The sequence below is a fragment of the Juglans microcarpa x Juglans regia genome, chromosome 7S (genome assembly GCF_004785595.1).
Source record: "Juglans microcarpa x Juglans regia isolate MS1-56 chromosome 7S, Jm3101_v1.0, whole genome shotgun sequence".
Taxonomy (NCBI): domain Eukaryota; kingdom Viridiplantae; phylum Streptophyta; class Magnoliopsida; order Fagales; family Juglandaceae; genus Juglans; species Juglans microcarpa x Juglans regia.
Genome location: NC_054607.1, coordinates 11,681,287 through 11,705,162, shown reverse-complemented (window position 1 = coordinate 11,705,162; position 23,876 = coordinate 11,681,287). Strand labels below are relative to the sequence as shown.

Below are 23,876 nucleotides of genomic sequence, written 5' to 3'. Positions count from 1 at the left end.
TTTGCAATATATATTTGCATTAAAATCCAAGTGGTATATAAAGTATGTACCATCGATGGTACATACTTTGTAATTAAACAAACATATATATATATGTTTAACAAATTATGACTTAAACAAACAAATTCAATTATAATTATATTTGCAATCTGGATGCAAATTTAACCGACTAATTATGACACTAGTCAATGCATAGTAGTCATCTAGTATAATATAGCATCAAGTTGAGAATGATGATCCTGCTCAGCTAGCCGCTATATACATATATAGAAACACATGATTCCTTTTTCTATATTAAATAAACCATCATCATGAGACAATAGATAGAGATGATCATGATTCATTCATCAAATATCTAAAGCGGTTCATATCAACAGCATAGCCCCCCAAGAGGTGTACATCATGTCATTTTAACAAAGGCAGAAGCCACTATATAATTCTGGTCCGGTGCGTATTGGATGTAGACATGTAGAAAGATTTTTATGGCTTGAGCAGTTAGGAATGATACCCTATTTCACAAACAGACATTGACTCAATGACCTGCAGCTTTCTCCTTCAGTCCATATGCCCACACAACTCTTAGTTATATCTGATATTTGTTGCTGCATGCATGACTACTGGATCTCCACCAACATAAGTACTGCATCTACTTTCCCGTCTACACACTAGCAGCATATTTTTTCCTTTTGTGTACATTAATCAGCCCTTGCATCTGGGTTACAACCCTGCATCTCAGTGTAAATACATCTTTAACATATATCATTAGTGAGATGGAACCACTTGAATATAACCATTGTATATATACTACATGACATGCACTTAACATGACTTCTCTCTCTGTAGATTCATGGTATCATTAGCCCCAGTCCCACTAATGGTATATCATTATATTTACCATTACTGGTCTTGTAACAATGATACTTTGCCCATTTGATCTACAAAGAAGTAATGAAATTAAATCGATCTATGGTAAGCTGATAGAACTAATATTGTGGCATAAAAGACTCAGAAAGCTGACTCAAAAATTTCCCTGGACCTTCAGGTAAAGATGGGCACTGAAAGGATCAGATTTACATGATTATCCTCATGATATAATAGCTGAGGAATATGCAGAGATCTTGTTTTTAATTTACACAATTAATTAAATGAATATCCTCATGATAACATCTATGAGTTTGTTCTTTGTTTGTATCTTAGTACTACTTAGTATTATTAAATCATGGACAAATTTACACATCTCTCTCTCTCTCTCTGTCTAGATCTTGTCAATAACCCTTCAAATATCAATTCATTTGACAAAATAATATTAAGCTAAGCTAGCTTCAGGTCTTTTTTCCCAGGGTATCCAATATGTAATGTTACCCATAATACAACTCAGTGTGGCTATGTTGTACATAATTAGCTAGTTGGCTCCCTTCATTCTTAATTAGCTAGCCAGCTTCCTTTTCCCTTTTTATTTTAATTAATTTTTGAATGTCTATGTTGTTTTTTACCCAATAATGAGGGATGTCACTTTTACATGATATTTCTTGAAGTTTTTCTTTATTGAGTGGAGGTATATATATACCTATGCATATATATATATAATGGTATATATGCAAATCCATTGAGATACTAGTTAGAAGTTAGTGCATATATTGTAATTCCCAACTTCCACTTAGCATTCCCCTTCTGGGCTTTGTAGGATTTTTCATGTATTTGGTCCCCGGAGTGTGGAAACTAGTTGGCTAGTTTTATTCAATTTTTGAGAAGGCCTTTTTGTTCTCTTCCAGCATGGATAAATTACTATATATACCATCAATTAATGGCATTGGGTAATTTGTGTTTGTTGTTGACATTAGATTGATATATGCTGATAAAGGTGGGCTATAGTCGTGGACTGATTTCAGCATATATGCTGATATATCCTGGCATTGAGGATGGATAGTTATAATCTGAAAGTTGCTGCAATCATTTTTCACAAGAAAACAGACCGAAAAAATTTGTGGCTGTACATGCTTACTATCTAATTTGTCCATGATTTAATATAAGTCTTGCTGTACCTATGAACACCCTATGGCAGAGTATTAATTTACTGCTTCTATCTAACTTTGTAGACATCATCCAGGATGTCTATTACACTCTACTGCCCCTACATTCAAAAATTCCCCCACAAACGGCAAAATTCTGTTAAAACTCTATTGGGAGGGATGACAAGTATATCATCAGAATACTTGATTGTTATCATGGAATTACAAAATCACTATTATTTATTTTGTGATGTTCAAATATCATCAGCATATATTGACACTATTGTATGTAGTCTGGAAGGTAGGGAAGACATGTGATGGAGGTGGTTTTTTTGCAAACAAATATCAAACAGAAACATGCTTAATTTCATCTTCCTATTATGTCTTATAATATATTCTTAATCTATATAACATGAAAAACAACCGCACCTGAAATGCACCCCAAAGGAAAACACTGGCCTTTTCCCCAAGTATGCATCTTAAATACAACTTGAAAACGTCCGTCTCTCCCACCTCAGTCTTAACCACAACTTGGGTTTCCCAATTTAACCCAAGTCTACCCATCAGAAGTGCCTGTATAACAACATTATACAGGAGTTAGATAGCATGCCAGTAGTCACAATTTATATCACTGCAGTGCAGGAAAATATAGGGTACCAAAATCTAAAGATCATACCTCGTTACCATTACAACACGGCATGTTGTGTCCCCCCGAAAACCCATATTTGCCAAAAAGCAACATCCATATTACTAGATCGGCATATCCTCTCATATCAAAAAAGATGTACATGATTCATATCAAATGACACTAGTTTTCATCGAGGTTATTCTAGTTACCACAAAACACTATATCTTTAACCTCCAATGCATATATACTGCCCAGCCACCATCTCTCTACCAAAAATGCACCCAAAATACTAAAACAGATCCCACCCAAAAATCTACTGATTGTATCTTGTTCACTGAGACCTCCGAAGAGAGTCAGTGAGCTGAGAAGGGAATTCGGCAAAGAATGTCGTCATCATCCTCTCCATCTCATTCTGTCTATCCAAAACTCTGTTCAACCTTTCCTTCATCTCGTCTATTTCAGCTTTGTGCATCTCTGCATCTCCCTTATGTTATGCCACTAAATCTAAGTATCGTTGATTTCGCTCCCGATCACGAACTCTAGTAGTCTCTGGCATCACCATCTCACCTAGCCCTCGTGCATAACCTGGTCGACTTCCAAGGACCTCCCTGAAGACTCTCGCCGCTGCCTCCTCAGTACGTTGGGAAAGTTCTAACTCATACATCTTGGAGACCATGGATTTCTGCACATGGTCAGAGAAGATTTGTTGTAAGTGCTCCTATGACATTGATTTGTTTATCACTTTTGGAACAAAAATTGAACCAAGAAGTAGTAGTGGCTGAATGTAATTTCTCGACACGCACATGTATGTCTTCTGTGGTAGGCATCACAAATTTTTCTATCTTCTTCGACCAACGAACTTCCTTGTAGAAGTCCACCAAGTTGGCTCGTTCAGCCCTCTACAAATTTGTGCATATGACATGTATCAATCGAATATACACTTTGTATACGAAAGATGATTATTGTAAAATATATTCCGTTACTCAAACAATGCTTATTTTGACTACCACAGCTAACTCTAGCAAAGCTGAATCTGTTTTTAGTTTGCATAATGGCATATCCCACCCAAACTATGGCAATATTACCTTCTCCTCTAGGATCCGGACAAACGATTTATGCCCTGCAGTGTGATTGGTATTGAGTCTCTTCCGGTTCTCCCGATTTTGGGCTGACCTTTTCTGCCCAAAAACAACCATTCTTAGTACTACTACACGTGTGATCTCACCAGCCAACCTCCAATCTACAGCACTATATATTGTATTACTTATCTAACTAAGTTCAGAAAACAACCACACCATACCTTGAACGCGTCAGATCCCCATCGACCACATAGCTTTACCCATACGAGATTGTAGACCAAAGTTGTCCCAGACGCCAACGCTTCTTCATGGCTACCATAAGTCATGTACTTCTTATGCAACTCATGGTGGAAGGCGTTAAACCTCTTTCGAAGCTGTTTTGTAACTGCCTATCGATGATTATCCAGCTCCCAATCTAATTCAAAGTCACCCTACATATTTATAACAAAAAATGTAGTTATTTACCAGACATATATGCTAAGTTCACTTTTAGTTTTGTCAGTGAAGTTTTTAGAAAATTACCCGGACCCGTTCAATCAGCTCATCCTTCTCTGCCTTCAGTACGTCACTCCATCTAGCATATGACATGTCCAAATGATGTTTTAATATCCATGTTATCCGCGTAATAAACATTGACGCGTTCTCACAACAAGGTGCGGTTTCTCCATCATTAATCTTCAAGTGAATTTTCCCATGCTTTCGCAATTTTTCAAACTCTGTGCACTTCGTGGGCCCCCGCTTTCGTTTATTCTGAACTTGGTTTACAATAGGCACCATCGTTGCGTCCATGTCTGTATGAAAGTATAAATTAATATATAAATCTCACAATAATAAATGTCTATTATTGCCTATTGTACTACTACATGATTAAACTACATGATTAAAACTATTAATTAGTGTTAATCCAGTTATCAACAGTAATTAACCTTACCAATTTCTTCTCTAGTAGGTTGCGGTTGTGGGATTGGATTGGCAGGTGGAGTCTCCCAAACGTGTGAGGGAGGCTGTGTTGAGTCATCTGAGTTGGACTCAGATGACTCAACAGGGCTGTGGTATGACGCGATGTGAACACCGCGTGGTCGGCGGGCTCGAGTTGACCACAGTGGCAAATGTCTTCTAGGACGGATCACTGGTCCTCTTCCTCTAAAACGGCCACTTGTCTCCATGAGGGCACCTAAAAATATAACTAATTAAATCTTGTCAGTTGTAGTTATTTAACAATTTATTAAAAAATAACTCTCGGATGCATTGACCATGCCAAAGTACATTTAAATATGCTGGAACATAAACTAATGTCAGAGCATAAGCAGCAGAATATTCATATATAGTCGCCCTGCAAGTGATTGCAGCGAATTGGGGGGGGTAATTGCGACGAAAAATGGCGCTGAGAAATCCATCTTTTCTTGTAGTGCGCAAAGCAATAAATCCTTTAGTATCGTGCTACGAAATGAATATATAGTACTCGATCGGTCCCTGTCTGGGCACCACTTAAACCATGCATGGTAGTGTGCATGCTTTTGATCTTTTGAAGGCAGACCAAATTTTATATTCAATTTGAATCTGGACATTTGGTTTTTCCTTTATTTTTCTATCCCAACCTTCCTCCATGCATGCATCTAATTATTATAAGAAATCACTTAATATCTGTATTTATTTTGAAATTATAATTGATCTAATATATCATCAGTATATACCGATGTTTAATTATATATATATATATAATTAACTACACACTAGCTATATATGTAAGTATCATTACAAGAAAAATTCTGAGCAAATGGTCAATTATATACGATGAGAATGACCATTTTCCATCAATATCAGAATGGAGTAACAATCCTAATAATCACAAATATAAATATTTCTGTATGTATTCTAATGATCATGTGCATATATATATATATATATATATATATATATATATATATATCAAGTTCCATCGACATTTTCAAGCCTAACAAAAGAACTAGTTTCACAACTTTTGGCCTGTACTGCTGAAAATAGCTTCTAGATAGGCATATCTAATATATTATATAGATCGATGGAACTTGATCTTATTAACCACATTCAAAATCTTATATACTTCATATATATATATATATATATATACAAGAAAACAGACAAAAGGATCACTGGGTTCAACCATTGTATACTAACCTTCTGTTTTGGAGATTTGGCAAGTGGATGCAATACCATATTGATGGCTGAAAACAAATCTAGTTCCCGTTACAGAGAACCAGTAAGTAAACATGCTTTCTTTAGCTTTTTACATCAACTCCACGTATTAGAATGGATATAACTATGTTGTAAATAGCTACCCCCTCCCTACATGTTATATATGCTGACAAACCCCCCACCCCCCAAGCCAATATACATCAGGACAACACCCAGAAATTGCAAAACACTATATCTCAAACATGTTTCGGGGAATCCTCACACTTTTATGGACAAAGTGTGCTTAAGGGTCTTTAACAATACGTATAACTAATTTATTGCAGAAGCCTACCGCACTATACCAACCACATCTCTATATGACTTGCTTAAAAATGGCTCCAATGCAACCACTTACCAGGAAACAGCTTCTGTTATGGAACCTTTGTGGAGTAGATCAGCACTAGTCCAGTGCAGCTTCCAGGTATGGACGTGGGTTGGTGAAAAGCTGAAGCTTTTCTTTAGGTTGCAGCAGGGCAGCTAGAGGTGCATAAAGGCAAGAACATCTATATTCTTCAAGTGTTTTCTGGTTCTGCCGTGTGAAAGTATGAAGAGGTGCATGACTTAAACTGTCTTAGCTCTCAGTCTGATCATGTCAGCAGCATGAGATTACTATTTTGCCCTCAATCTGTCTCAGCTTTTTGTAAAACTCCCGCCCATCTTGTCTTGGATGTTAGCGCCAACTTTTTGGGATTTATCCTGAGATACATAAGTTTTGAATATTAGTAGTAGATAGGGACTTGCTAATTGGCTTGTAACTCCCACGGTGACAGCTGTATATATACTTAGTGTAGAGAATAACTATCATTTTGAAATACAAAGTGTAAAGGAGTGTAGTTCATGCTAAATTAATATCGTACTGAAAATCCTTGGCACCTCTCTACTTGGCCAGATTTTATTGTTATTATCCCCCAGTCTTTAACATATGTAGTTGACACCATTTATATAGTTGTGCTTTGCATCATATTTATAGAACATATGGAAATCTCATTTTACTGGCAGCAGTATGGGATCACCCGTTTAAGTCTTTAGCTGAAATTTGAGAGCTCCATATAACATATTAAATTTCAATCTGGGTAATATATATATATATATATATATATACTTTTTCTTGGGGAACTCTATTTTATTCATCATTCGTACCTCACTTCTCTCTAGGCCTTGAAGAAATGTCTTCCTTTCATGGTTGGGGGATTTTATTGTCAACCTGCTTATTATCCAACATGCAATTCCTTCAATCCAAAATAGAAATTAACTATGTTGCTCATATATGTTTTACATGCAACCAGTTTTTCCATCCCAATTATAAAGTTATACCTGATAAATTGACCATCTTGCATTAGATTTCTAACATTACTACATAACATATTAATTTAACACTCTCATCACCATCTACACTCTGTTTGGCAAATGTTGCACCCAAGGGTGATGTCATTTGTACCACTATATTCCATTTGACATACTTTTTCAGATTTTAAACAAAATCTACTTGCTATTCCAATATGTAATATAGCATTCGAAGCACCAGATTAATCTCCCATTAATCTGGCAATACCAGCTTAATTCAGAAAAATTTCATTTAGGGGGTGGGAGGTATACTTAGGAAATGCTGCAGAATTGTCGTAGGATTTTTCATGGTTTGTATAGATTTGCTAAACAATTAATAGACTGCTTTCTTTAGATTTAAGTTGCCGCTAATGGCCATGCATATTGCTGGATTTTGGGAATTAGCCTATACATTACATCTATCTTCTAGTAATATTCATTTGAAGATCTCCCATCTTATATCCCGTGCCACGTCTTGCAAACATGTACACCAACCTCGCACCTGCATTAACATCACATGTGTATCGAATAAATGAGGTAAGTGGCATCTAAATCTTATATATCTTAGTGGGTGAACAAAATGTGTTGGAAAAAATCTTTTACCAGCAATTACAAGAAGTTAACTTGTATTATTGATGAAATGTTGTGAGTTGGCCATCTCGCATCAATAGGGAGCATATGCCTGTTAACAAAACCACAACAGTTGGGTTAGCTCAATAAGTACATGTAATTATTGAGCATATTAACGACACACACCAACACGATTGAAAAACTATGTTGTAGTTGACATGGAAACAATCCTGTGTCCAACATCCCATTTCGGGGGTTTCAGAAATACAGAGTATTTACCTTCCAAGAAATATTCCCCACAAATTGTGTAATTTTACATGTACTCCTCATCTGTGGATATGTCTTCCTCATCGGAATATTCTCCATCCCCATACCCATCATCTGAACCAGACATGGCGAGTGGATCTTCCATGCTTTCTCTTGTAACTAAATCTATGCCTGCTGGACCCATCATCGCCACTTCACGTGCATCAATTTGCCTAGGTTCTATATCAATCCGACTTAGTGGAGTCACCATAGGAACTTCATCACATTGCATGGGTACGTAATCATATGCAGATTCATTTTCTTGATAAGCATCATCGTCACTACATTGACCATCCAAATCTTCTAACACCCTCATGATCGGTGGAATGTCATATACATTCCTATTATTGAACTTCTGTACAACACACTAATTTCCCCTCATTCTTAGATCTCTAATGTAAAAACACTGCGAAGCCTGGCATGCCAACACATATGGGTCATCCTTATACCAAGTCCTGTCCATATTAACACTAGTCATGTGGTGGTCTACTCGTACACCCCGTTTCTTATCGCCAACATCAAACCAATCACAAGAGAACAAGTACACTCGACGCCCTCCCATGTAGTGTAACTCCATGACATCATTGATAACACCATAGAAGTCCACATTATTAGACTGTTGGTCCCCAGTTACCACCACACCCGAATTTTGTGTTCGTCGCCAAAGTTCGCGCTGCTTTGTATGGAACCTTTCCCCATTTATTATGCAAGCAGCATACGATCCCACCCAATTGTCAGGACCACAAGCTAACGCATATAGATCGGCAGAGACCCCAAGTGGGTTGCTAGCTCGCTGGTCTTGAACCTACAAAATAGTGACACATTAACAGTCTGAAGTAAGTCACACAGGACATATAGAATGGTCTTATTGGTCATTCTAAGTAGACATGCATCAGTCTAACTTACACGTTTCTTGAACCACGCTGGAAACTCATGTTGATGTGTTCGATCAATGGAATTTTGGTTGTTCACCTGACATTTCGAGTAGTGCTCCCTGCACAAAGGACATAAAGGAAATCTAACATGTTAGTACTACCGCTTGATCGAACATGCAACAATTTTTGCCACAAATGGGAAGGACTGAAAAACGTCGTCTATGGGTAACAAGAAATTAATAATGGCAATGGTATATCAAGGATGCTTACTCCAAGTAGGGGCCAATTTCTTGGCAATTGTTAAGCACGTACCAATGAGCTACAATAAAGAGTTTGTCTTCTAATCGCACATCATAAGCAATACCCAACGGACGAACTTTTTGGTTAAAGATTGAAAATCCATCTGTAGTCGGCTCTTCTTGAACATCAACATTGCGGTCCGGTCGATTAAACCTCGTCTCAACATCATTAAGATACATCGAGCAAAATGTTAGGCATTCGGTGTGAATGTATGCTTCTGCTATTGAACCTTCTGGGCGTGCTTTATTTTTTACGTACCGCTTGAATTTGCCCAAATACCTCTCAAATGGGTACATCCACCGGTATTGTACTGGACCCCCAAGTATGGCCTCACGGGGTAAATGGACAACTAGGTGAACCATGACATCAAAAAATGATGGAGGGAATATCATCTCCAATTTGCACAGGATGCTTACAACATCAGTTTCAAGCTGGGACAGGCGATCGATATCTAGTGTTCTCGCACACAACTCTTTGAAGAAAGTGCTTAGTTCAGTCAACGCTAAGGCGATATCACTCCTTAAGTACCCGCCGACAGCAATAGGCAGTAAGCGTTGCAAGAAAACATGGCAGTCATGGCTTTTCAAGCTAGAGATTTTGCAATCATGTACAGAAACACAACGGGAGATATTGGATGCGAACCCATCTGGAAATTTAACATTTGTCATCCAAGAACAAAATGTCTTCCTTTCATCTCCGTGTAACGTGTACAATGCATGAGGCATGGTAATTTTCTGCCCTTCAACCTTCAAATGCAATTCCTTTCTTAACCCTAATGACTCCAGATCACGTCTAGAGTTTATATTATCCTTTGTTTTCCCAGGAATATTCAATAAAGTGTCGAAGATGTTATCGCATATATTCTTTTCAATATGCATGACATCTAAATTATGACGAAGTAGTAGTGTTGACCAATAAGGTAACTTGAAAAATATGTTGTGCTTCGTCCAGTTCAACTCTACGGTAGTCCGTTTTCTCTTCCTAATAGATTTTCCAAATGGTACATCCCCAAGCATCTGTAGCTGACTTAAAATATCTGCTCCCCCTAACAGTCTTGGTGGAATGCGATGATCTTCATTACAATTAAACAACAACTTTTTCTTCCTCCAAATGTGGTTTTGTGGGAGGAAACGTCAATGTCCCAACCAATTAGAATCTGTATTCTCATTGCAACATGGACATGCAAATTTTCCTTTTGTTGACCAACCGGAAAGATTCCCATAGGCAGGAAAGTCATTGATTGTCCACAATAAAGTGGCATGCAGCATGAACGTTTCCTTGGTGGAGGAATCATACATAGGTACCTCATGTTCCCAAAGTTCAAGCAATTCATCGAGCAACGGCTGCAAATAAACATCGATGTCATTCCCCGGTGATTTTGGGCCAGGAATAATGAGGGATGTCATAAAGAATTGGTCTTTCATGCATAACCACGGTGGCAAGTTATATGGTACAAGAATCACTGGCCATATGTTGTAAGGCTTAGCCATATTGTTGAAGGGATTGAAACCATCACTTGCCAAACCAAGCCTAACATTGCAAGGATCGTTAGCGAACCAACTATGTACCTCGTCAAAAGCCTTCCAAGACTTAAAGTCAGCGGGATGACGCAAAACATTCTCATCTGTCACTCGCTTCTCTTTATGCCATCTCATTTCAGCTGCTATCTTTGTAGACAGGAAAAGCCGCTGTAATCTTGGCTTTAAAGGAAAATGCAGCAACACCTTATGAGGGATCACCCGGGTCCCATTTGTAGTTAACATCCACCTTGAGGCCTTACATATAGGGCATGAATTTAGTTCTGAATATTCCTTCCAATATAAGATGCAGTCATTGGGGCAGGCATGAATTTTGTTGTACTTGAAGCCCAAACCTAGCTCCAATGAACGAGCATCTTCATATGAGAGTGGCAATTCAGCATCCGGAAAAGCAAACTTCAACAAGTTAAGGTGCATATCAAATAACTTGATTGACCAGCCACCAAGGGTTTTTATGTGTAACAATTTCACAATGAACGAAAGTTTAGAGAATTTTGTACAACCGCCTAAAAGTGGACGTCGAGCATCCTCTAATAGCTCGTCAAACGATGACACTGGTAATGCTTCAGGAAATGAATCCCGGCTCGGCAATGGAGTGCTGCTTTGGGGAACATCGACGTTTGTCCCAGCCAATATGTCGTCTAACATATTGTCCATATCATCGATGAATTCATCTTCATCACTAACAGCAACTTCTTCATCGTCCACATCGAAATTTCGGGTTTCCTCCTCACCATGGAAAATCCATTCAGTGTAGTTCAGATCGATCCCACTTATGAACAAGTGACTCTCAACGGTAAATAAAGGCAGGAAGAGATTATTAGAACATATTCGACATGGACACCGAATGCGATCACTTCCCCTAGCATGGTTTTGCGCCATCTCAAGAAAATTGTTAACGCCTGCAGCATAAGCAGATGATCGAAGTCTATTGGGCTCAGTCATCTAGCTTTTGTCCATCACTACAATAATGATACAACATTATTCGTAGAGTATAGCAACATTGTCGTTTGGAAGATATTCAAAATGAGAATATGGCAATATTAGCTCTCTGTTCTGAACACCTAATGGCAATCAGAACAGAGAGCTAATAAGGGTGGATGACAGATGTTGGGGTCTTTCTAAATAATTAGAAAGACCCCAACTACGTCTTTATGCCAATATAGTTAGTGCATCTATGGGAGAGCTAAATCAACTTGGTCTGCCAACCTCCAACGCCAAAAATGGATATATTTCTGGTGATATATATGGTGATAGAGGGGAAGTTGGCGAGGCTAGTTGGCTGAGATGAAATTATTGGTTGAGAGCGAAGACGTCTATTAAAACCAAATCACCTTGGAGAGTTGTGAGGTGGGTCTTGAGTTCAACGAATCCCAACCTAATTCTTTGAACTCAATAAGCAAAGGTTTATTGATACCTGCAATATACCAGTAGGGTATGCAATCAGCCTTCAAATGCTCGAAATATAATCGTTCATATTCCGAGCATAGGCCCTATGGATGAGAGCACTAGTCTGTCTAAATACAATAACAATTACGTACAGTTGATGAGAGCACAACATCTTCACAATTAATCTAGAGAGAGAGAGAGAGAGAGAGTTTGGCATGTGAAAAAACAAAGGGCCAGGAGAAATGCATAAAAAGAAATGAAACATCTAAGAAAAACATTATTAGATCATATTGTAGACCATTGAGAGAAGAAAACAGAGAGTAACACCCACATTGGATATGCATCTAAGGAATATATAGGGTTGCAAATACATGAGGAATATATCATGTATTTGCACAATTTCTTATGCAATGATGTAGGTAGAGCTGCACATGGTTAGAATGGAGTTTTACCGCCAAAATCATGTTATAATCTAACTTGCTAATTGCATAAAATTTTTCAAACTTTGCACAGTAGGAAAAACTTTTGTAACGTGACATTTATGAGAAATGTATTACTTTTATATTCCAAGGAAGGAAAAGTGAGTAGTTGAGTATTATACAAGGTAGAACTAATATTGCAGTTCTAATCCAGACTCAATTTACAAAGCCAATTGAGTCCCCCTTTGATCCGCGTCATTCCCCAAGTATGCACAAAACCATCAAACTCCCAACTAATATTTTAAATAGCGGTGTTAGACAGTCATTTGCGGGTTTTTGGTATAAAATGATTTTAGGGCATACGTGATTGGGTTAAGTAAAGAGAACAGATCCACATAAAAAACTATAACACTTCAAATTTGTTATTTGATTTGTTGCATGGTAAGCATTTTACATTCACAATTTTCCCCAATGGTTTTTGACGTTAGGATCAGATTTGAAATCTTACCAAAGATTATTCAACCTTTTATCGGTACACAATAATGGCCTAGAGGTGAATCCAATGTGGTGAGTATTCCTTACCATTCATGTATCGCACATGATCATTACTACTATCATTTACCTGCAATTAGGAATTGAAGATAGTTTTCCATCTTCAAATTCAATTGTGTGAACGTTGCCATAAAGTTAGTAGTATTTGGCCTTATTGATGCCGGCATCACCTGATCTATATTTGTGGGCTTCACAGGGATACCCTTCAAATTTATACGCAAGTAGATGTGAAGCCTGCGCACAGCTTGAAGTCTAAAGCTTTTATCCCAATTATTAGTGTACTATGGGAGTTCCTCAAGTGGCAATGGCAGTTGTTTTCCATGCTAATTTATGGTGGGAACGAGTTTTCTGTTAAACCCAAATTTCTGGCTCAGCTAGCCATATCTGGAAGTTATGCAAACGTCTAGAGTTAATGTCATGATGATAAAAATCAGTGTCATGATCCACTAACGAGTCATAACACTGAATTGGCACACTAGAAAAATAGTCCAAATGCACCAATTAAACAAACTAGAGGGCTAAAGGACAACCTCACACTAACAGAAAAATTCAGGTTTTTATCCTCTCATTGCTGAAACTAAGTTATAGAGAAAGAGGAAACACATGAGTTGATGCAATTGAATATATATTATTCGCGGGGACGACGAAATAGTAAAATGTCCATATGAATTGACAGGTAACAATGAAGATCTGCACAGTAGCATGCACCAAGATAGGGTACCAAAATAAGCAGAGAACAAAAACTCCCCTTCTTGATGACACTCGTACAATGACAAGTCAAGTTGTTGCGTACCAACATAGAAAGTAATAAGCATCTTGTAGTAATTATTCGCATATGTAATGACCACTGTCATAAAACAGAGAACATATTATGTAGTGGCAGTTAGGAATGATTAGCCCTTCCAAGTAGTGGGAGGGATTCAGTCAAGTAAGATCCATTAAGTAGGTAGCATGAATGGCTGCCAGCTAAGATTTATGATGGCTATAGGGAAAATAAATAAAACAGCAAGTCAAGAATCCAAATGGTGCAATTGGTTGCACAGTTGAATAGGGAGAGAAATCCTGAACCCAGAAATTTTTCCCAACTGAATGTAGTATATCAATTGGTTGTTCATGAGAAGCAAGTGAATTTGATATATTCAACAAATGCAGATTCTCTGTCCTAAATGCCACGGGGAAATTACAAAACAGTTCGGGATTCGCTTAACATTACCCAACAAGACTCTATATACTTTATGCCTTAAGTGTCTCTATAAACTTAATAATAGCATGAATAAATGCAGGATATTTATTAACTTTAACATTAATTAAATTTGCCTTTGTTGATGACATATACCTAGTAGCTACAGTGATGAACGAATATTTGGAGGATTTAACCATCTATTAAACAAGAAAATAGGACTTATGAGAATTTGCCACAATACATGAACTAATATAATTAATAAACTCAATATAAAGATCTAAAGATATTTAATGAGTTTAATTGTAAGAAAGATACAATTTAATTACACTCAATATATATCCAAGAACCAGTAACTTAATGGGGATTCAGGTGGGAGGTGTCAACCATTCTTAGTCAGTTTGATGGAGGTCTAAAGACTGAGGTGCGAGATGGTCCAACATGCATATATACCTCATTTAAGTCACTTTTACAGACATGCACCATTATGACATGTATGTGGGTTGCTAATAATGCCAAAAACAAATGTTGAAAATATTGCCAAAATAATGGTATGTTTGGCATTCCAGTGCAAAATCCATGCATATGTGCTGTGTCAACTGCAGAATACTACCCAAGGAAAAATTCACCAGAAACTAATACCCACATCATAAGAATGGCACACAGCAGACAAAAGGCAGATACCTAGAGGAATTTGTAAGTATGTACTAATTACTAAAGATTAACTAAACCACAGCAAAATAATGAGTAATGGAATATGGCAATGCAATATCGAGAACTGCAAGGGTGAAGGGGAGCGGAAATCCATAGAGGTATAGAGTTACCCCTAGAGTTGTAAAAATTCGGGAGGCAATTTATGATTATTCAAGACAATAAACCTCCGATGTGGGTTTCCCAACAGTCACTCGACGGCGACTTAGTAGAGTCAATTCAGGTCGAAATTGGTGCCAAGAACAATTCGGGTCCCCTGTCACAGGGAACCAGAATTTCCACTTTGTGGAGGGATCTTCTCTGCAAATAATCAGTAGATTTGGGTGCGGTGGAAGACGTTGAATGAGGAGGAGCTATCAATTCGGCGGATTCGCGACTTATCCCAACCTTTGGCCGAAAATCTTCTGCGAGTCCAGTGGATTCGAAATGCTAGGGGCCCCTCATTGTGGATGTGAATGCAACTACAAGGAGAAGGTGACCGAAGATTGCGACAATGGAGTGGAGAAGGTTGCTATGGAGAAGGGATTTCTGTGTGAGCACTGTGATTTCGTGGTAAATGGAAGAGGAAATATGAGAAGGGGGAAAGTTTTCGTGTGTTTTGTGTTTTGGGTTTCGAGGGTTTGTGGAAGGAAATTTGGTGCGTATAAGACTGGCGCCCAATTGATCTCATCTTACCGTTGGAGCACAGTTTTTGCCGACGGAAAAACCGACGCAACAAGTTATGATGAAGTTGCGACGAAAATTTCTGACGCAGTAGACCATAATATCGCTGCAACAAGGCAATACCCAATAAATGAAAACAGTTGAAGTTGCTGTTAAAAGTGACAGCGACCACAAAGTCGCTGCAATTAACCGCATATTGCGGCATTTTTTATTACGGCGAAATTAAATTTTGGTCGTTCAAAACCTGACTAATAGCTTCACCAATCTCCGGACAAAATAAATATTGAATAATCATTATAATTCAAAGAGATTAATTTAAAAATACCAAGAAAAATCTAGTAGCATAAATTAGAAGATAAAAATATTAGCTTAAAGACACAAAAGTTAAAATAGGCCATAGGTTGATACAAGTTTGGGGGAATTGAAATTACAGTTTTTCCTAACAGGAGCATATATGATGCAAAGGTTTTCTTGCACAAATTTTTCTTTTTCTTTTTTGTTAACATAAAGCTGTGAGCCACTCCAAATTATCAAACTTAGCATTCACAAAAGGTTTAAACTTCAAGAGCTCCACTTTTGATGGTTGGAAGCTCCACTACAAAACAACATATGCATTAACAAGAAAAAGTTTTCAGGGAAAAAGGGTCCTGCAAAATCAACACTAAAAAATGAAATAAATCTCAATGAAAGACAAACAAGAATCCACAAAAATATAGTGGCCATCATATACATCCATAAAAGCCAGAAGATATGCCAAATTCTTATATAGTAGATGAACCTTTAAGACGAGCTTACACCATAATCATGATTATCATATAACAAATCTTTTGATTAAGATAGGCTAAGCTTCTCATATACACTAATGGGCTCGAGAAATAAATCGTCCCACAAAGAAACAAATAGCGTATTAGTTTTTAGATATAAAATTGTAACCTTGTATAGGTATCAGGCCCAAAAATTAGTAAATGCTTAGAGCAATTAAGTACAAAAACAAATAAATAGAGCTAAGCATGGAGCCAATTCTTTGTTACATAATCAGCCTTGCAAAACTACAGGGGATGGTAGCAATGTAGGATAAAATCATCAAATCCGTATATGGAAAATGCATGAAGTGGTGGGCTTACTTACGCTTACCAAGTAGGATATCAATCTGTCGCCACTTGCATTCATGTAACCACCCATATCATGTTCTTTTTGCACATCTCTAGCATTGAACCAAAGCCATCACCGAGAAGTCTAGCACTCTTAACATGATTAAGGGCAGTTTCCTAGAACCAAAAGCAGGAGGAATAAGGCAATAGCTCATGAAAAAAAAATCTCAAACACATGCTATTCAAGAAAAAGCAGAACGGCCTATTAAAGGATGTAATTTTGGTTTTTAAATAAGTGGTATAAAATTTGAAGAATTAATCGTACCTGCAAATGATTCATCAATGTCTCTATAGAAGCTGAACGATCGACACCTATTTCATATGATCTAATAGAAAAATTCTGCCAGAACACCAAACCATCCTGAACAATTCTCCCAAGACCAAAAGGGTCAATGAACATGTCAGGCCGCCTATGTTTCCAATCAGGCATCATCCACTGCTTCTCAGTAGCCAAGAAGATTATGGTGATGGCGACAAGAAGCATGCTCCAATCAGGTAACGTGTTAATGAAAGTCCTAGGGGCAGGTGACAATGTGTCACACTAACACCTTCTACTGGTTTTGCCAACACAACCGAGGTACCATTTATTTTGGGAGGGGCCTGGGCATTTGTCTTGACCTGCAAGCCACTTGAAAACCTAGGAGATTTTGACATCATCCCTCCTAAATTCGAAAGCTTGGCAGCCGTCTTTGTACAAAGTCTGGAGCAGGGGATAAAGAATGTAGATGTAGCGACAGTAGCAACCATGATGAATTTCTATGGCCCAATGGAATTAGTCAACGTTTTTCGCCAATCAGAGCACTATTTTCAGCGAAACTCTATGTTCTTCATGTAAAGGAAATTAAAACCAATGGTGATAATATTTAGAAATACGAACTAGACACCAGCATGCAACGAAAAAGCTTGATTAAGCATAGTGAAAACCAATACAACTAAAGCAAAGCAATTGCCTCGCTGAATTCCAGTACAAATAGAACGTCGTCGGTCTCTATGGTTCAAATGAAGAATAAGTAAAAATAAAAGCAAAAACTACTCAAAAGTGAGTTCACTTTTTTCAAGAACGTAAAACACACACAATATGTACACAGGTGGTCTGTTTTCAATATCTGTTTTCAGGAACCTCTAAAAAAAAAAAAAAGATAGTCCTAGGTATTCAAATCCTACGTAGAAACAACCGGTTCATAGAGATATTTGCAATCTAAAATTCCAAGATTGTGACCTCCTATTTCCGGAAGGAAAGGCTTAGAATAGAGAAAGAGACCGACGCTCAAAGTTTAGCATTGGCCCATTTTTGTTTCCTTCTCTAAGCTTTCCGGAAACTAAAGAAAACAAAAAAAAGACTAATGGATGTTTTCAAATAAACTTAAAAATTTCTTACCGATGAAAACGATGGGAAAGAGAAAACTGCAAAAGGGAAATTCTTTTGAAAAGAGAAAACCACACAACTTGAAATGCGCGACTTTTGATATTAACCAATGCATAACTATTCCTAAATATGTAGCAAAAGCATACCAGATCTGACATTGGAGCTCCAAATCTCTATGGTTAGGGCTTGCAATGTTGGGGCTTTTGAGTTCCAGGTTAGAATTCTGCAACTCATGGAAGCGAATCCAAACCAAAGACAAAATCAAAATCAGAAAGATAAAACTGAAATATAAACGAAACAATTATTAGAAAGAAAGGAAAAAAGCCTGGTTAGGATCTTCGAGGTGCTCCTTAATTTCTAGAATTTTGTCTGCACGTCATCGAACAAACCACTGTAGGGTTCCAAATCTCCGACCTCCTCACCTTCTATGGACTGCAGCGTCATCGGTGACCCTCCTTTTCCTTCATGGCCGCTACTATCCTTCCCTGCCTTCGCCTTAACCTCTCGACGATTATTAGGCCCCAAGTTGTCTACGTCGTCACAGCTTTGGCACTGAGGCTGCCCCATTCGAAAGGAGAAAACGAGATCCCCATCAGATGGATGAATCATCGAAATCCCCATTCAGACAAAACGAAAGGAGCACATAGATCTGAGAAGCAGGAAAAAGCCGAACTGGATTTTTGGGTATGGGTAAGGGAGGGCAAAACAAAGTGATCTCTGTTCCTTTTATTATCCCTTTTGTTTTTTCACAGTTAATGGACGAATTTAGAGGAACCTGTTAACTTTATCGAAAAAAGAACAAAATCTATTAAAACAAGAAATTACGTTAGTTAGCGACCTTATATATATAAAGATAGAGAGAGAGAAAGCAAAGAAAAAGGAGCATTTCTTCACTTAGGCATTCAACATTCAGTCGTGATGGAAACAATTGCCAAAACAAGTCAATGGCATTGAGCCAACCCTAAATATTTTTAGAGAGAGAAGCTCTATCTTCTCCCTAGAAACCCAAAACGAAAACCACCTCAAAGGGGGTGGGAGCTTCGGCTCCTTCCTCCCTCCCTTCTCCCAGATGCAGTTTTCTCCAAGTGTTTTTTTTTTCAAGTTGATATTTGGGTCTTGCTTTTATTTTTTCAGGTCAAAGCATGGAGAAGCAACATTTGATGTTTTCCAGTTGCCAGCGACCACCACGGGCCCCACCGCGGGGTTTCTAAGTCGTCGACCTTTCAGACTACCGAAGGTTTTTCACCAAAGGGCGGCTTGTGATCCACACGCATATTTTCAATTAATCATGTTTAAACAATTAATATAATTAATATAACTCGATCAAATGATGCAATATTGTACTAAACAATCGAATGAATAATTAATTACCATTGAAATACTAAACAAACAAATCAAATGTATATATATCGAAATCAAATTTTCTTGTTCAAATGGTAAATTGGAAATATATCCACTTGAATGAAATTAACAGGAAAAAAAATCATTTGAAGAAAGAAAATTCAACTTGATCGAACTGATCATTAGAACTTGTACCAATAAATGCAGAAAAAGTATGAATTAACTTACCATGATCTTTTCTAATAATCCCACCTATGCTAGAGGCCCCCGGGTTATCCAAACTACTACCATCTGTGTTCAGTTTAATCCAACCTGCCAAAGGTCGTTGCCAATTAATAGCTTTGTAACGTCACACGGGAGGGGAACTAGGCTGGACCTGCAAACTCTCAAGTACCTGCAAATCAAAACCAGAGATATGAGAACTAGCATGCGCTCATGCATATCACGACAAGTAAGACTAATCCACCGACGAACAAAATGAATGATGTCAAAGGCAGTTTCAAAACATCCCTCCATATGCGCCAAAGAACGCCTCCGCCAGAGTCTCCAAGTAATAACCACCGAAAGAAAACTCACAATAATGCTAATATGAGATGATAATTTCACAAGGCGAAACCAAGTCTGCACCGTGTCTTTCCAATTGCGGCCGTTCAGAATACCAAGACTAGCTCCAAAATGATGCCAAACAATGCTAGCAATTTCACCTGCAAGCAAAACATTATTTTGGTCTTCATAATGACTGTTAGCACAACAATCACAACAAGAAGTAATAGGAATGCCAATATGGCGAAGATGATGATCCACGCCCAGGGCCATATACCAAGCTTTCCACATATTGATGGACATCTTCAAAGGAAGACTTTTATGCCACATCCAAGAATGCCCTTCAAGAGTACCACCCCTAATACGAACACAATCCCAAGCCAACTTGGTAGAAAACAATCCGTTATCATTTTTGTCCATTTCAGCACGTCCAAACCTGGTTTAGATTTGCAAATATCCTCTAAAATACCATCCAGATTATCCGGGCCCACTAACTAGAGAATAAAATCCACGTCCCAATTATTAGATAATTTGCAGTCCTTAACTTTAAGGAGAGAATTACCCACAATAGGCATATCATTAGCTAAAGGACCTCTCTCCTGCCATTTATCATACCAGAAGAAAACATTTCCCTCTTTTAGATGCCATTTAGTGTTATCCAAAACCAAAGGAAGAGTTTTAGCAATCATTTTCCAAAACCTAGTACCCTTAGTTGGGTCAACCAAAGTCCAGGGCTTGGTACGCACATACTTACCCTTAAAAAAATTGGCCCATAAAGAATTACCTTGAATGAGATTCCAAGCAAAACGAGTGTGAAGAGCTTGTTGCATATCATCAAGATTTCTTAGCGCCAAGCCACCTTCCTCCACGAGACGGCAGATAAAATTCCAGGCCACCCATTTTTTCTTACTCTTATCATTTACCTCCCCCTAGAAAAAAGTGCTCATCATACGATGGAGAGTTTTGATAGTGGATTGCGGGACGTGTAGAACTGCAAAAAGATGGAGAGCCATACTAGAAAGAACATGCCGCAATAAAATAAGTCTACCACCCGCCGAAAGAATTTTCATTTTCCAACATGATATTTTCTTTTGGACTTTAGACACCATATCATCCAAATACACCTGTTTGAGTTTACCCAAGATGATAGGCACGCCAAGATATTTGAAGGGGAAAGATCCTTCTGAAAATCCAATCATTCTTAATAATAGACTCTTACGAGTTGAGGGAATTTTTTGAGAGCAGTAAATGGCAAATTTAGAATGGTTAATGCAATATCCCGACCAACTTTCATATTTATGAAGCACAGCTAAAATCTCCCTGATGGCTTTAGAGTTACCATTAGAAAAAAGCATCACATCATCTGCATACATAAGATGAGAAATTATAGGGTACCTTGGGCCTACGAGAATTGACAAAATTTCCGAGCCTCCACACTTTGCTTGATGTGAGGCGAGAGAGAACTTCTTGCAGAATAATAAATAGATAGGGGGAGAGGGGGTCACCCTAGTGCAAGCCACGACCCCTTTGAAAAAAGCCTTTAGTAGTGCCATTCATCATAATAGAATACCATGGAGTTGAAATACAGGTTCTGATAAGATCACAAAAATTAGGAGAGAAGCCAAAACAGCGAAGAACCTCTATAAGAAAAGACCAATCCACTCAATCATAAGCCTTTGTCATATCCAGCTTAATCATGATATTACTACCATGGGCCTTCTTATTAATGGAATGTACTATTTCCTGCGTAATGCTAATATTCTCAAAGATACTTCTTCCAGGAATGAAAGCGACTTGTTCCCACAATATCATCCGTGGGAGGAGAACTGTCAAGCAATTAACAATGATCATGGAACATATTTTATAAAATACCAAGTAGAGGCTGATAGGCCTGAACTTATCAAAACCAGAAGGATTATCAACCTTTGGGATTAAGACAAGAAAAAAGGCTGTAAAAAATCTTGGGAGCTGTTTAGAAACAAAAACTTCAAATATGGCTTCCAAGACATTCTCTTTCACTACCTCCCAGCAACTTTTGAAAAAACCCAAACCAAATCCATCAGGTCCCAGAGCACTATTAGACGGGATAGAAGAAAGAGCTGAGAAAACTTCATTCATAGTAGGAACTAAGCACATAATAGAACTATCAAAGTCTAAAATAACAGGTGAAATAAGAGTCGACAAGTCAGGTAACAATCTAGTTGGCATGTCTTGCAGAAAATTAAAAAAGAAATCCATTGCCCCTTGATGAAGACTCTCTGGAGAATTAAAGACCATCTCATTCGAACACCTCATTTCCACCACTCATTTACGCTGTTTATTGGCAAGGCAAGCATGGAAAAAATTCGTATTCCGATCACCTTCCATGTGCCATTTTAATTTAGAAATCTAAGCCAATCTTGTATGTTCACGGAAGCCAAATATCTAGTTCCAAAGACGAGACAAGAAGGTCCCTCTCCGTTGCTTCATCCCAGCTTTGATGTAGTTTACATTCAAGCTCTTCAATGTGACTCTCAAGAGAAGAAATATGCATAGTGGTGCGGCCGAAAATATGTTTATTCCATTCCAGCAAAGCCACCTTAGTATTCTTCAACTTGACTGCCAATTTCGTGAGTCCATGACCAAAACAGTCGCAGACCACACCTGGCGAACACACATTAAAAATTGCAGATGGTCCACCCACATTTGTTGAAAACGAAAAGGCGAGGAGCCATAAGAGAAAGGATCCATCTTAAATTCAATAACCATTGGAGAGTGATCGGACGTAGTGCGTGGAAGATAGGAACAAATTGCATTCGAGAAAGAAGAGAGCAAAGGAACATCCATGAATACCCAATCTAATTTTTCACAAGACCGAGCAAGACCCGATTGCCCATTACACCAGAAGTATGTTTTACCTTTCAATTTCATTTCAACCAAACCACCCTGATGGATCCAGACATTGAAATCCTCCATCGTGACATTGGGATTGGGACAACCACCCCTTCACTGGGCACGAGCTTACCCCCGTCCGCAATATCACTGGGCACATGCACCCCATCTGCATTCTCAACTGTTATTGCTGCTTCCGTAACATTAAGCTCCTGAGCAGAGGACATTAATTCCTTGGTAGTCAGTTGTTCAGTATTGACATCCTGCTGTTCAGCAGCCTCACCATCCTCATTCTCAGGGACTGCAGGTTTTGACGTCTCACCATCCTGTATGTTACCATTATTGTTTCCACTAGAAATTGGTTCACCTTTCTTACTGCCACGATTTTTCTCACCATGCATGGTTTTCCCCACGTGACAGGTCTTTGTATTATGCCCCTACACTCTACACTTTCCACAATACGCAGGTAGCGCTTCATATAGGATTTCCTGTTTCCGGCTAGTTGGCAGTCCAGGAGTGCCTATCCAGAAATAAGGAATAGGTTCCTTGGCCACATCCATCTCCAAACAAATTCTAGCTCCATCCATTCAAGTCGCACAACGAGTGGGATTGTCCCTGCGTATAAAACGTCCAATAGGTGCGGTGAAAATATGTAGGAATGATTCTTGGTAGAAGTTAGGCAGTAACCCAGGGAGCAAGATCCACGCAGGGACGTTAGAAGGTTCATACTCTTCATTAAAGTCTAGAGACTAGTGAAATGCACGGTAAGCCACTCCATTCACTTCGCATGACTCACGGGACAGAGCTTTCACAAAGTCAGCCTCCGTGGTCAGCCTTACGAACACATT

The 23,876-nt window shown here is 38.3% G+C and overlaps 1 long non-coding RNA gene across 2 annotated transcripts; it reads right to left on the bottom strand.

Annotated features, from left to right (window-relative positions):
• Nucleotides 1-16,912: 16,912 nt before the first annotated feature.
• LOC121241707 lies at nt 16,913-19,054 on the bottom strand. Of its 2 annotated transcripts, XR_005935758.1 has the most exons (3): nt 18,420-19,024; nt 17,173-17,708; nt 16,913-17,024 (listed from the first exon to the last, which is right to left on the bottom strand). It is a non-coding gene; the product is annotated as an uncharacterized LOC121241707 (long non-coding RNA). The 2 variants fall into 2 exon arrangements; XR_005935757.1 differs by lacking the exon at nt 16,913-17,024 and having other exon boundaries at nt 17,452-17,708; nt 18,420-19,054.
• Between the last annotated feature and the right edge of the window lie 4,822 nt (nt 19,055-23,876).